The sequence below is a fragment of the Morus notabilis genome, unplaced genomic scaffold (assembly GCF_000414095.1).
Source record: "Morus notabilis unplaced genomic scaffold, ASM41409v2 Scaffold999, whole genome shotgun sequence".
Classification (NCBI taxonomy): domain Eukaryota; kingdom Viridiplantae; phylum Streptophyta; class Magnoliopsida; order Rosales; family Moraceae; genus Morus; species Morus notabilis.
The window spans coordinates 22,650-35,170 of record NW_010365344.1 but is presented as its reverse complement, the minus strand read 5'-3'; the positions used below and the strand labels follow the sequence as shown (position 1 = coordinate 35,170).

The window sequence follows — 12,521 nt, the reverse complement described above, 5'->3', positions numbered from 1 at the left end:
TGTTTTGCATAGAGCAATATTACAGATACAGAGATAAACTTGGATGCTAATGTGTCTACTACAATGGATAGTGGTCTGAAACAGTGTAACTTGCTGCGTGGTCTCCGCTAATTCCTTGCTATTTAGTGGGTAGGTTTTATTGTAGAGGGTAGAGGGGACCAATTTCTTTCATCGTCACTGACTTAGGTTGAGATCAGGACCACATAAGATTGACCACTGTTTTTGCATCTTGATTCCCCTGAGTTGTCACTTTCAATATCTGGTTTATTCTCTCCTTTCTCTCGTTAGATATATAGTTGATCTTCTTCTTCTATTTTGCCCCATTTCTCTGGAAGATCTTAAAATATATATTGTTTTTAATGTTAAACAAGACTATACTGCACGGTTGCTTATAGAGCCCTGCAAGGACTTTAAAGGAATCAATCTCCCGTAGAAACAGTTTCCTCGGCTATCCTAAACAGGGAGGCGGGACAAGTTACCAGCCAATAAAAGAGACCACAGACAGGGGATTGGCCTCCATTTCATGATATGGAAGCTACAAGTAGTCCTTTTCCAGGTGATTTGGTATGTGTTTGTCATCTTGTTTATTTTCATTTGCAATATTCAGTGTATAACGTTAACTTTGAACTTAGTTTTTCTCTTCTTGTCATTGAACTTTGAACTTAGTTTTTCTCTTCTTGTCATTGAATTGATAGATTCCAAAATGAATAGCCAAAGAAAATCTCAAGGAAACACGTACAATGTAAGTCCTTTGTACTATTAGATTTACGCATACAAAAATATTGACTTCTCTATTGTAGTTATAACATGCTTGATAGAAAGAGATTAAATGTATCAAACTAATTTTCTTTCTCTGTTCTCTTTTTGGTGTTTCCTAGCATGTGTGGAAAATCTGTTTCTAATCTTTGTTTCTCTATATTTTCCTGACTTCTCTTGCCATGGATTTTGTAGAAATTCGGATTAAGTATTTAAAATAGTATCTGGATTGTTAGGGATTTGAAATACATGTAGATCGAAAAATTAGAATTGATGATGTGGAGCCAACAGCCACGGATGATTACAACGATGGTGATCCCATGTTCGAATATTGAAATTGATTTTTAAGTAAATTGATGTTCGAATCTCTCCGTCTCTGAGCGAAATTGTTTGATTTCATGATAGTTTAATAAGAATTTTCTTTTTCCTATCAACTTCACTTTTCTTATCACTAATGGTGACAAAACAACCAGGAATCTAGAGTTTTTGCTTCCTATAGCAATCATGACATTTGAGTGAGTAAAGGAAAGGAACAAGCGGGGTTTTGAGGGTGTACTTTTTTCACTAAACACAAGGGAACAATCCTTATTAACTTTATTTTTTTTTTTCATTTTTATATGTGAAAACTCCCATATTGACGTATATAGACGTATAGACTCTAATAGTACTTTTTTGCAGTTGGGTCTGGCGAATGCCTTGGAAGTATGATCTCCTAAGAAAAGCGGCTTCTTAAGATATAATTATGTACTATATATCAGATTTTATTACTTAAATTGAACTATTATTCAAATATAGGTGTACGAAGAATTTATCTTGGTTAATATTTCCTTTCAAGTTTTTCATTTTCTATGTATTTCAAAGGAGTTATGGAGGTTTGTAGGGAAGGCCTAAACACCCTCCCTCAGACAAGCCGCATTCACCTTATTGGATTATACATTTCAAACATCTCTATTATGCAGCAATCTTTTCATACAATTGTGTAGAATTTTTTACTTTATTGTTACTTAATATTGACTTCTGATTTTTGCTTCAATTCCCTTATTTATAATTTATAATTTTTTCCAGGTCCAATTTGAAGTCTTCATCATGCCTTATTTCTTCTTTTAGGCAATTTGATAAATCTATGTGTTGTTTTTTAATATCACATGATTTATTCTTGCTTGTTCCATGGATAGAAAAAGGCATTAATGGTTGGATCTCTATCCACCATGGATTCTATCTATTTTAGATGCTTTCCGATTGCTCAAAGTAATCTATGTTTCAGAAGTTATTTTATTAAGTTTTTCATTTTTTTAGTCTCTCTTTATGAGAGTTTAAAAGTAATCTATTATTATGTCTCTCTTTATGAGAGTTTCATAATTAAAGATGAATTTTGTTATTATTTTGCTATACATATGTTTCTTGGTAAATTACATCTCTTGTTATTCGTTCCCCTTTGTTTTCTTTATTTCAGCCACCTGCACTAAGTACGGACAAAAAAAGAATGGAAGGGTGTTTACTCTTCTATTTACATGTTCGTCTTTTCCGAGTTGAAATTCGCCACTTTACACGATCTTCTCAACCATGTTATCCTTCTTTTAAGATAAGCCCATTTTATTTTCTCTATATTTTTATATTTTTTTGTTTGTATTATTATTTATTTTATATCTTGTTTTCTATACTAATTATGCTATTGGTGCTCCCAGGTATTAACTTTTCTCTACGGTTGCTGCAATCTTGTCCTTTTCTTGTTCCGGAAGGTTTGGTTAATTATGATTTTGCTCTTTGTTAAAGGCTAATCGTGGTGTACCTTTCATGATTCTTGGATAAGAAAAGGTCATTAATGGTTGGATTTTTGTCTGTCACGGATTGTATCTGTATTTACAGATACTTCTACCTATCTTAAAAAAGAAAAAGATAAGTTCATTCTTCTTTTTTTTTTTTTTCATTTGATTAATTTAGTTCTTTTATATCATCACTTATATTTTTATATTTTGTAGGTCCAAAATGATGTCTCCATCAACTTCATGATCTCAGGATCTTTATGTCCTTTTCTTCTTCCGGGCAGTTAAATAAATCTTATGTGTTGTTTTTTATATCACGTGATTTATTTTTACTTGCTCTTTAGATAGAATACGACATTATTTGTTCAGATTTCTCTCTACTAAAAAAAAAAGAATCAAATTGTTTGTAAAATTTGAGGTTTCAAATTGCTTATATTTTTATATTTTGTAGGTCCAAAATGATGTCTCCATCAACTTCATGATCTCAGGATCTTTATGTCCTTTTCTTCTTCCGGGCAGTTAAATAAATCTTATGTGTTGTTTTTTATATCACGTGATTTATTTTTACTTGCTCTTTAGATAGAATACGACATTATTTGTTCAGATTTCTCTCTACTAAAAAAAAAAGAATCAAATTGTTTGTAAAATTTGAGGTTTCAAATTGTTTATAGCTGATGAAGATAAGTTTTCCTTTTGAACTCAAAAGTTTGTAGTTATGATTTACCCCATTTGACATTTCTTTCTATATAAATTCTTTAGAATCCAAAGAGGATTTTAGGTTCTACTTTGAAAAATGAGTTAAATTTCTTAATTATAAGGAAATTGAGTATATTATGGAGAGTTCTCATATTTTCAAATAAATACCTGTTTGGTCAGCTGCTTTATTTATTTTCCAAATTGTAAACTGATATGATGCCTCACATTCTAAAATTTGTGGCTTTTCTTTTCCTTGCGTGTTCAGTCTCAGGATTTTTGTTATTATTATTCCTACTGTTGATTTCTAGGTATTAGTGCGAATGAGGCGACCACGCAAAGACAAGGATGAAGAAGAAATGATAGTTCTGAAAATTTCTAATGATTCTTTGACAATCAACGAGAAAAATTTTACATTCGACTCGGTTGCAGATTGAGGCAACGCACGTAAGGCCTTCACGGAGATGTGACTTTCTCCGTATACTTAAATGAATAGTTTGCTTTAAATGATTGAGTTTCATCACAACTTTTGGTTGCCACTAGATATGTTCCAGCTTATGGGAGCACCACTTGTTGAAAATTGTATGACAGTGTTCAACATTTCCATTTTTGCATATGGACAGGTATGTTGAGTTTGCCTTTGTTTTGTTATGTGTTGTGATATAGAATATGCGTAACATATATGAAAAGTGATTGTTGTTAAGACGGGATTTGGGAAATACTTGTATGCCCGGCCAAAGCATTGTTGGTTTGAAAGCATTTCTATCAATCAACAAGGTTTAACTCCTCAAGTTTTTGAGCGTCTCTTTGTTCGTATAAACGAGGTAAATTTATTTGGTCTTTTGTTTTGTTCTAATCTAATTTTATATCATATATCTGTTGGAAGCTGTTTGTGGAACTTCTTTCTACGGAAGCAAAACAAGAATGCTGATGGACAACTCAAGTATCAGTAAATGTCTCACTATTCCTTTTTTTGAGGTAGATTTTTGGTGTAATTGGCCTATTTTAACTTTATAATTTCTTCCATTAACTCATTAATTAATTTTTACAGATTTCCAATGAACAGATTACAGATTTATTGGATCCTAATCAAAAAAATATTCAGGTGAGGAGGATTGTTTTGCTTTCCCTTTTTAGAAGTTCTTCTTATAGTACTACTCACTAGGGCTTTTATCAACTTTTTTCTCTAGATAAGAGAAGATGCCAAATCCGGGATCTATGTTGAAAATCTCACGGAGGAGTCTTTATGTACAATGTCAGAGGTAAAGCAGCCTTTAATGAAAGTTTGCTCTATAATGCCACCTAGTTAAAATTCATTGTTTAAATTAAGCTTTGAAACTTTTGACGGTAAGAACCCTTAGAGAAAGTATGTCTTGCGTTACCTCTAGAAGTTTGCACTCAACCTTTTTCGAACAACTTGGTTGGCTCTCTCAAGCATCCACTTAGTTGATAATTGCTTCCCCCTATTTCTGATTTCATTGATATATATTTGGTTATTGATGATTAGAATCTTTGCATTCAGCAGCAGCTAAAATAAAACTTTACATTCAATTAGTTGCGATCTATGTTTCTTCTGTTACATTGAGGATATCTATTTGGGCTAATTATATTTAGTTAAGGTAATATATGTGTGCATTTTATAACAACAAATAGTTGCTTTTGTTTTTTTTTCTTGCTTTTTTTTTTCTTGTTCTTGTTCTTTGGTTATAATAACAATAACAAAAGAGAACGTAAGTTGTTCATGCTATAAATATATGTCTTCAATTTCCATCTATAAGTACGTAAAATTTGAAAAAAAGATGGAAATAAAATTACTCAAAAGTGGATTAGCAACATGATGACTATATTAGCTCATCCAAAAAAGAAAATAAGTCAGTTTGAGTCCTGTTTATGTAACATATTAAAGAAACCATCAAAAGACTAACACATTAAAGAAAACACGAAGATTATGTTAAACTAAAAGATATGAAGAGGAAATGGTATACTGTCCATCTAGCTTGCAATATATCTCACTGATGGAGTTATTCCTTATTTATTGGGTGTACTAATTAGCATGTTATGCTCTCAAATTTCTCTCGTTCTTCAAATTTTATTCGAAATATCTATTGTCAGTTTTTTTTAATTGAAATTTCTTTCTACACCAAATGAGAGAATGGGTGACCAACCATATTTCATAATTAATTAACTTGTTTACGTCCATCTAAGTACATCTACAAATTACACTTTGTCGGGACTGTCAAATTGGAGGACAGGTGCAACTAGCATCAATGCTGAGAGTTCCGGCTCGAACACTGGTTTCACTTATGTTCTGGAATCGTGCAAGGTGCAGCCAGCCATCCTCTGTTGGACTTTTCTGCTGCTATATATATATATATATATATTAGATTATTGTTGTTTATTCAGTAATGTTTATCAGATTATCGATATATTATAATTGATTCTTCTCATAGTAATGTTGGGGCCCATTAATTAATATCAGACTTTTTTCTCGGTTCTAGGCTTTGTCTAAACTTACTCTATTCTCTTCCTTGGTTCCTTCAATTTAATTATTCATTGCTTGATTTCTTTAGTGTATTTCATTAACCCTTAATGAATACAGATTTTAAATTTGATAGTAATTAATTTTAAAGTCTTAACTTTCTTTGCGTTAATTTTCATCTCTAATAACTTTTCCTTATAGTACCCTTTGTTCTTTAAACAATATCTAGATTTCAGGATGTCTGTTTCTTTTTAATTTCATTCTCAATGTTCTGTCATTGTGAAAATTCTTATATCATCATATTTATTTTTATTTTTTATTAAATTTCATTTGTGCTACCATTATCATAGTCTTTTAATGTAAGAGTCTTCTCTTGTCGAAGTTAAACACTTATTGTTTTAGTCGTAATTTTTCTTTTCTTATTTGTAATGTCCAATTTAATCTTCAGCCATTTTATTTGTTCTTTATTTTTCGTAATCTTTTTACCTCTTCACATTTAAAAACATAACGTTTAATTTACACTTTTAAACTCTTCTGATATTTGATCTGTCTTCTTCAAACTTACAAAACTATAATTTGATAAGTTACGGGTGGACGCGTCAATGGACTCTGCTTGCTTGTCAACCTCCCCAACAGGTCGTTCCTTCTTCCTCCTATCCACTGATGGTCGCCTGCTTCTAATCTAAAAACCAACGTTTCATTTTTTTAATTGTTGTATAAGTATCTGTAACAAAGGTAAGTTTCTATACTACTCTTAAGTGCCTTTTATAGGTAAATGCAGAAATCAGGGTGCTGGTCGAATTCTTCTTTTGGTTTCTTAGTTTTTGTGGCTTCTTTCAATTGTGAATTGGTTTTTTCCCTAGGTTGTTTGGGCTTCCTTTCTATGAATCAATTGTTGGTACCTGATGAATGACTTTTAGCTTTTTGTGTTGGGACTTATTGACTTTTTTAGTGCTAACTACTCATTTTTCCATTTTTTTTTCTCATCTTCAGAGAAGATGGCACATGGCACAAGTGATGAATAAGTGGAGGCTCTCATTGCCAAAAGCTTGATGAAACCTTTATATTAGCTCTCAGGTAATTTTAGAGATACAGAGATAAACTTGGGTGCTAATGGTTGTTGTTCTGTTATTTGTGTTTTGCATAGAGCAATGTTATAAAACACTTTTGTGCATGTGTGTGTGTACTACAATGGATAGTGGTCTGAAACATTGTGGCTTGCTGTGTGGTCTCTGCTAATTTCTTTCCAATTTCCATCTCAAGTGTTCGCCTCTTTTTGGTAGTTTTCCTTTTTTGGATTACTAAGGAGAGGAAAAAGTTAATTGTTTTCTCCAGGATAACATAAGTGCATTATTTAGTGGGTAGATTTGATTGTAGAGGGGACCAATTTCTTTCATCGTCACTGACCTAGGTTGAGATCTGGACCACAAAAGATTGACCGCTGTTTTTGCATCTTGATTCCCCTGAGTTGTTGCTATCAACATTTGGTTTATTCTCTCCTTTCTCTCGTTAGATATATAGTTGATCTTCTTCCTCTTCTATTTTTTGCCCCTTTTCTCTGGAAGATCTTACAATAATTTTTTTTTTTTTAAATGTTATACAAGACCATATTGCATGGTTGCTTGTAGAGCCCTGCAAGGACTTTAAAGGAATCAATCTCCCTTAGAAACAATTTCCTTGGCTATCTTAAACAGAGAGGCTGGACAAGTTACAAGCCATTAAAAGAGATCACAGACAGAGGATTGGCCTCCATTTCATGATAAGGAAGCTACAACTAGTCCTTTTCCAAGTGATTTGGTATGTGTTTGTCATCTTTTTTATTTTCATTTGCAATATTCAGTGTATATAAGGTTAACTTTGAACTTAGTTTTTCTCTTCTTGTCATTGAATTGATAGATTGCAAACTGCATAGCCAAACAAATCTCGAGAAAACACGTACAATGTAAGTCCTCTGTACTATTAGCTTTACGCATACAAAAATATTGACTTCTCTATTGTAGTTATAAAATGCTTAATAGAAAGAGATTAAATGTATCAAACTGATTTTCATTCTCTGTTCTCTTTTTGGTGTTTCCTAGCATGTGTGAAAAGTCTAAATTTTGTTTCTAATATTTGTCTCTATATTTTCCTTCTCTTGCCATTGGTTATGTAGAAATTCGGATTAAGTATTTAAAATAGTATCTGGATTGTTAGGGATTTGAAATACAGGTAGATCCAAAAATCGTAATTGATGATGTGGAGCCAACAGCCGTGGATGATTACAATGATGGTGATCCCATTTTCGAATCTCTAAATTGATTTTTAGGTAAATTGATGTTCGAATCTCTCTCATTCTTTGAGCGAAATTATTTTGATTTCTCTCAGAATTTAGAGTAAACAAGATGATGAAAATCGATCAAAAGTGTCTTTTTTACGAGGGCTGTTTACATGTATGTATAATTACACCATAGAGACTAATTAAGGAAAGAATAAACAAGAATCTCCTAATTTACAAATTAGAGAAGTCAACTCTTCTAGAATCCGGAAACAATAAAACCAAAAACACAATCAATCAATTACACAATTTCCTAAAATAGGAAAAACGTGTTCTTTCCATCACTCCCCCTCAAGCTTATGAATGGATGTTATCTATTCCAAGCTTGTCCACTAGTCTCTGAAAAACTGTACTAGAAAGCCCCTTTGTAAGAATATCTGCAACTTGATTCTCTGTGGAGACGAATGGAGTACAAATTAAGCCACTATCAAGCTTTTCCTTTATAAAGTGTCTATCCACTTCTATATGCTTCGTGTGATCATGTTGCACTGGATTGTGAGCAATATCGATAGTCGACTTATTATCGCAAAATAATCTCATCGGACTTTCAACCTTGACCTTTAGATCTTCCAAAATTATCTTTAACCGTAGAAGTTCACAAATCCCGAGCGCCATGGACCTAAATTCTGCTTCTGCACTTGATCTCGCAACCACATTTTGTTTCTTACTCCTCCATGTAAAAAGATTTCCACCCAAGAATTTACAGTACCCCGAAGTTGATCTTCTATCATCAACTGATCCAGCATAATCGACATCAGTATAGGCTTCAAGGCTTAGCATTTCTCCTCGTTTAAACAAGATTGGCTTACCAGGTGAACCCTTCAAGTACTGTAGAATTCTATAGACGCCCTTTAGGTGAGTCTCCTCAGGATTATGCATAAATTGGCTCACTACACTAACAACATATGCTCTGTCTGGTCTTGTGTGTGACAAGTAGATTAATCTCCCAACAAGCCTCTGATAATTGTCTTTGTCAACCACCGCATCTTCTGGAACACTACTCAATTTATGGTTGAATTCAATAGGTGTGTCAACTGGTTTACATCCCAGTTTACCTGTCTCCTTCAAAAGATCAATCACGTACTTATGCTGAGATATGAAAATTCCTTGTCGAGAGTGAGCCACCTCTATGTTAAGGTAATACTTAAGATCACCAAGATCTTTGATCTCGAATTGTTTCACTCGACACTATTTTGATTTCCCAATTCCTACCAAATCATCTCCAGTCACTATGATGTCATCTACATATACTAGCAATGCCGTGACTCCCCTTGAAGCTGAATGTCTTACGAACAACACATGATCACCTTGACTTTGTCTAAATCCAAGATTTAACATAACCATGGTAAACCTTCCAAACCAGGCTCTTGGGGATTGCTTGAATCCATACAAAGCCTTTCTTAACCTGCATACTTTTTGTTCTCCACTTGTAGAGCCAAACCCTAGAGGAACCTCCATATAGATTTCTTCCTCAAGATCACCATGTAGGAAGGCATTCTTGACATCAAATTGATGTAGTCTCCATTCAAAGTTGGCTGCCAATGACAATAACACTCTCACTGTGTTCATCTTTGCTACCGGGGCAAATGTCTCAAGATAATCTATGCCATAGGTTTGTGTATAACCTTTGGCAACTAACCTTGCTTTATATCTTTCTAGTGAGCCATCAGAGTTATATTTCACGATAAAGACCCATTTGCATCCAACCGATTTCTTCCCTTTCAGCAATTCCACCTTCATGGCATTCCTCCAATTCTCATTTCCTAGTGCCTCAGATAATGTTTTAGGAATGGTAATGCTGTCCTATAGTTATGAGATAGCTTGTTATAGGTCATGAAAAGGTATAAGGGGTGTTGGGTACAAGTCCTAGTCTTTTTTCCTAAGTACTATAGGAACATCAAGGTCATATTCTTTATGGATATTTGGATCTTTGGAATCAGAAGGAGTTGTTAAGAACTTACCTCATCAGTCACCGGGTTTGATTCAGATGATTGGACTTGCATCAGTTGAGAAAATGGCCCTTTCTTCCTTGAATAGACTTTAGCAAACGGCGCAAGACGATTCTATGTTATGGGAGGAGCAGTTTCGGCTTGGACAGGATTTGTTTCGAACTTGACAGGTTGGACAGAAACAGTTTCGGACTGGACCGGCTGGACAGGAACAGTTGTAGGCTGAGACACAGGCAGCTCAAGAAGAAACTTATCTTCCATGAATGATGTATCCCCCTGAAGATAAAGAGTCTGAAAGTATTGATCGTCCTCAACAAAGATAACGTTTGCAGATACATAAAATTTTCGAGCGGGAGGATGATAGCACTTATAACCCTTTTGAGTAGACGAATAGCCAACAAAGACACTTGGTAGCTCTTGGGTCACGTTTACCCCTATTTTGAGAACGGACATGCACAAATGCAACACAGCCGAAAATTTTTGGAACAAGATTATTGGAGACATTAAAATTAGGATAGAACTTTGCAAGGACCTGTATAGGACTCTGAAAACCAAGTACTCTCGTGGGCAATCTATTTATGATGTGGGCTACGGTTAACACGGTTTCTCCCCAATAATTTTTTTGGAACATTTTTTTGGAAAAGGAAAGCTCGGGTGACATGTAAGAGATGGCCATTTTTCCGCTCAGCAACCCCATTTTGTTGAGGGGTGTTGATGCAAGATGACTCATGAATAATGCCATTTTGTTGAAAGAATGGGGAGAGAGTTTGATTGAAATAATCTCTAGCATTGTCAGATCGAAACCGTTTGATTCCCATGCCAAATTGGGTTTTAACCATATTAAAAAACATTGAAAACACAAGACTCACATCGGATTTTTTTTTTAAGAGGAAAATCCATGTCATACAAGTATGATCTTCAATAAATGAAACAAACCAAGAAGCTCCAGAAATATTGGGAACTGTAGAAGGCCCCCAAATATCACTATGAATAAGAGTGAATGGAAATAAGGTTCTTTTATTGCTTATTGGAAAAATAGAACGCTTGTGTTTAGCAAGCTCACACACATCACAATGAAAGCTTTTGATAGTAATTTTATTGAATAACGAAGGAAACATGACTTTAAGAACTTGAATGATGGATGACCAAGACGACGCTGATGAAGCCATATTTTGTCTTTATTGGTTTTAGGTGACTCGGTGAAGAGTGATAGGGAAGAAACATCCTCAAATTTATGTTGTTCACTAGGTCCTTCAAGATAGTAAAGGCCATCTCTCTCCCTAGCACGTCCAATCATCTTCCTCGTACCTAATTCCTGAAGTTCACAATGAGAGGAATAAAAAATCACACTACAATTAGCATCTTTGGTCAGCTTTTGGATAGACACAAGATTAGTGAATAATTTTGGGACATGAACATTTTTAAGTGTAAGAGATTAACTAATAAAAATATCTCCCTGACCCGCAACAGTATTGACTGAACCATCGGCTATGGTGATTTTCTTATTACTAGGACAAGGTGTATATCAGATAAATTTAGTGGAGGAAAAGGTCATATGGTCTGTGGCTTCTGAGTTCATTATCCATGTACTATGAATAGCATTATCCGAGGCAATAAGAGCACAAGGGTTGGGGATATACCTGATAAGGCCAGGTTACAAGTACCTACCACCGTGGGTGATTACTTCTCTAGTGTCCCCAAGAAACTCTTCAATCTCTCAATATCTTCTTTGTTGAACTCCAGTGATGTTTCCGAGTTGTTGTTGCTGTCATCGGTAGTCTGTACTCCAGCCATATGAACTTGACATTTTTGTCCTCTCCGTTGTCCATTTCTTCCTATCCCATTCTTATTGGGAACTTGCGGCCTACCATGAAGTTTCCAGCACCTCTCTTTGGTGTGACAAGCTTTTTTACAATAAGTGCACCATAGGTTGTCTCTGTTAAAAGCCTTTGACTGATATGGCTGTTTGTTTTCTTCAGTAAGAGATTGTTTTAACATGACATTCTTCTCACTTGTTGTTCTTGTCACCAATGCAGAGCTCTCAACAGAAGCATTTTCAATCATGACTCCTCTCTCTTTAGCCCGGATTATAGATATTGTCTCATTAAGAGATGGGAAATCCTCCTTGCCAAGAACTTGAACTCTCACTGCATCAAATTCCATATTAAAGACCTGCCAAGAAATCATAAATTTTGTCATTTTCAATGAACCTTTTAAGAGTGGCTGCATCCTCACTGTACTTCATTTGAATGCATTGATAATGATCCATTTCTTGCCAAAGGCTTTGCAATAGACTGGAATACTCAGGAACCATTCGGCTTCCCTGTTTTGTTGTAGCAATTTTAGTTTTGATCTCATAGATTTGTGCAGCATCTCAAACCTTTGAGTACGTTTGTGCGACTGCATCCCAAATCTCCTTAGCAATATTAAGAAACATGCAGGTATCTCTAATCTCTGGAGACATAGAGTTCCAAAGCCAAGACATCACCATCGAATCTTCTTCATCCCACGCATCGAACTTCGGATCTCCCCTTTTTGGACCGGTACCAAGCAAGTGGCTCAGCTTT

General features: G+C 34.6%; 2 long non-coding RNA genes across 3 annotated transcripts; both read left to right on the top strand.

Annotated features, from left to right (window-relative positions):
* Positions 1 to 410: 410 nt before the first annotated feature.
* On the top strand, positions 411 to 2,340 carry LOC112093512. The gene is made up of 3 exons (XR_002903092.1): positions 411 to 564; positions 696 to 742; positions 2,210 to 2,340. It is a non-coding gene; the product is annotated as an uncharacterized LOC112093512 (long non-coding RNA).
* A 1,183-nt stretch (positions 2,341 to 3,523) lies between these two features.
* Positions 3,524 to 4,177, top strand: LOC112093513. 2 transcript variants are annotated; one of them, XR_002903093.1, is made up of 3 exons: positions 3,524 to 3,659; positions 3,756 to 3,835; positions 4,099 to 4,177. It is a non-coding gene; the product is annotated as an uncharacterized LOC112093513 (long non-coding RNA). The 2 variants fall into 2 exon arrangements; XR_002903094.1 differs by lacking the exon at positions 4,099 to 4,177 and adding an exon at positions 3,917 to 4,030.
* The last annotated feature ends 8,344 nt before the right edge of the window (positions 4,178 to 12,521 follow it).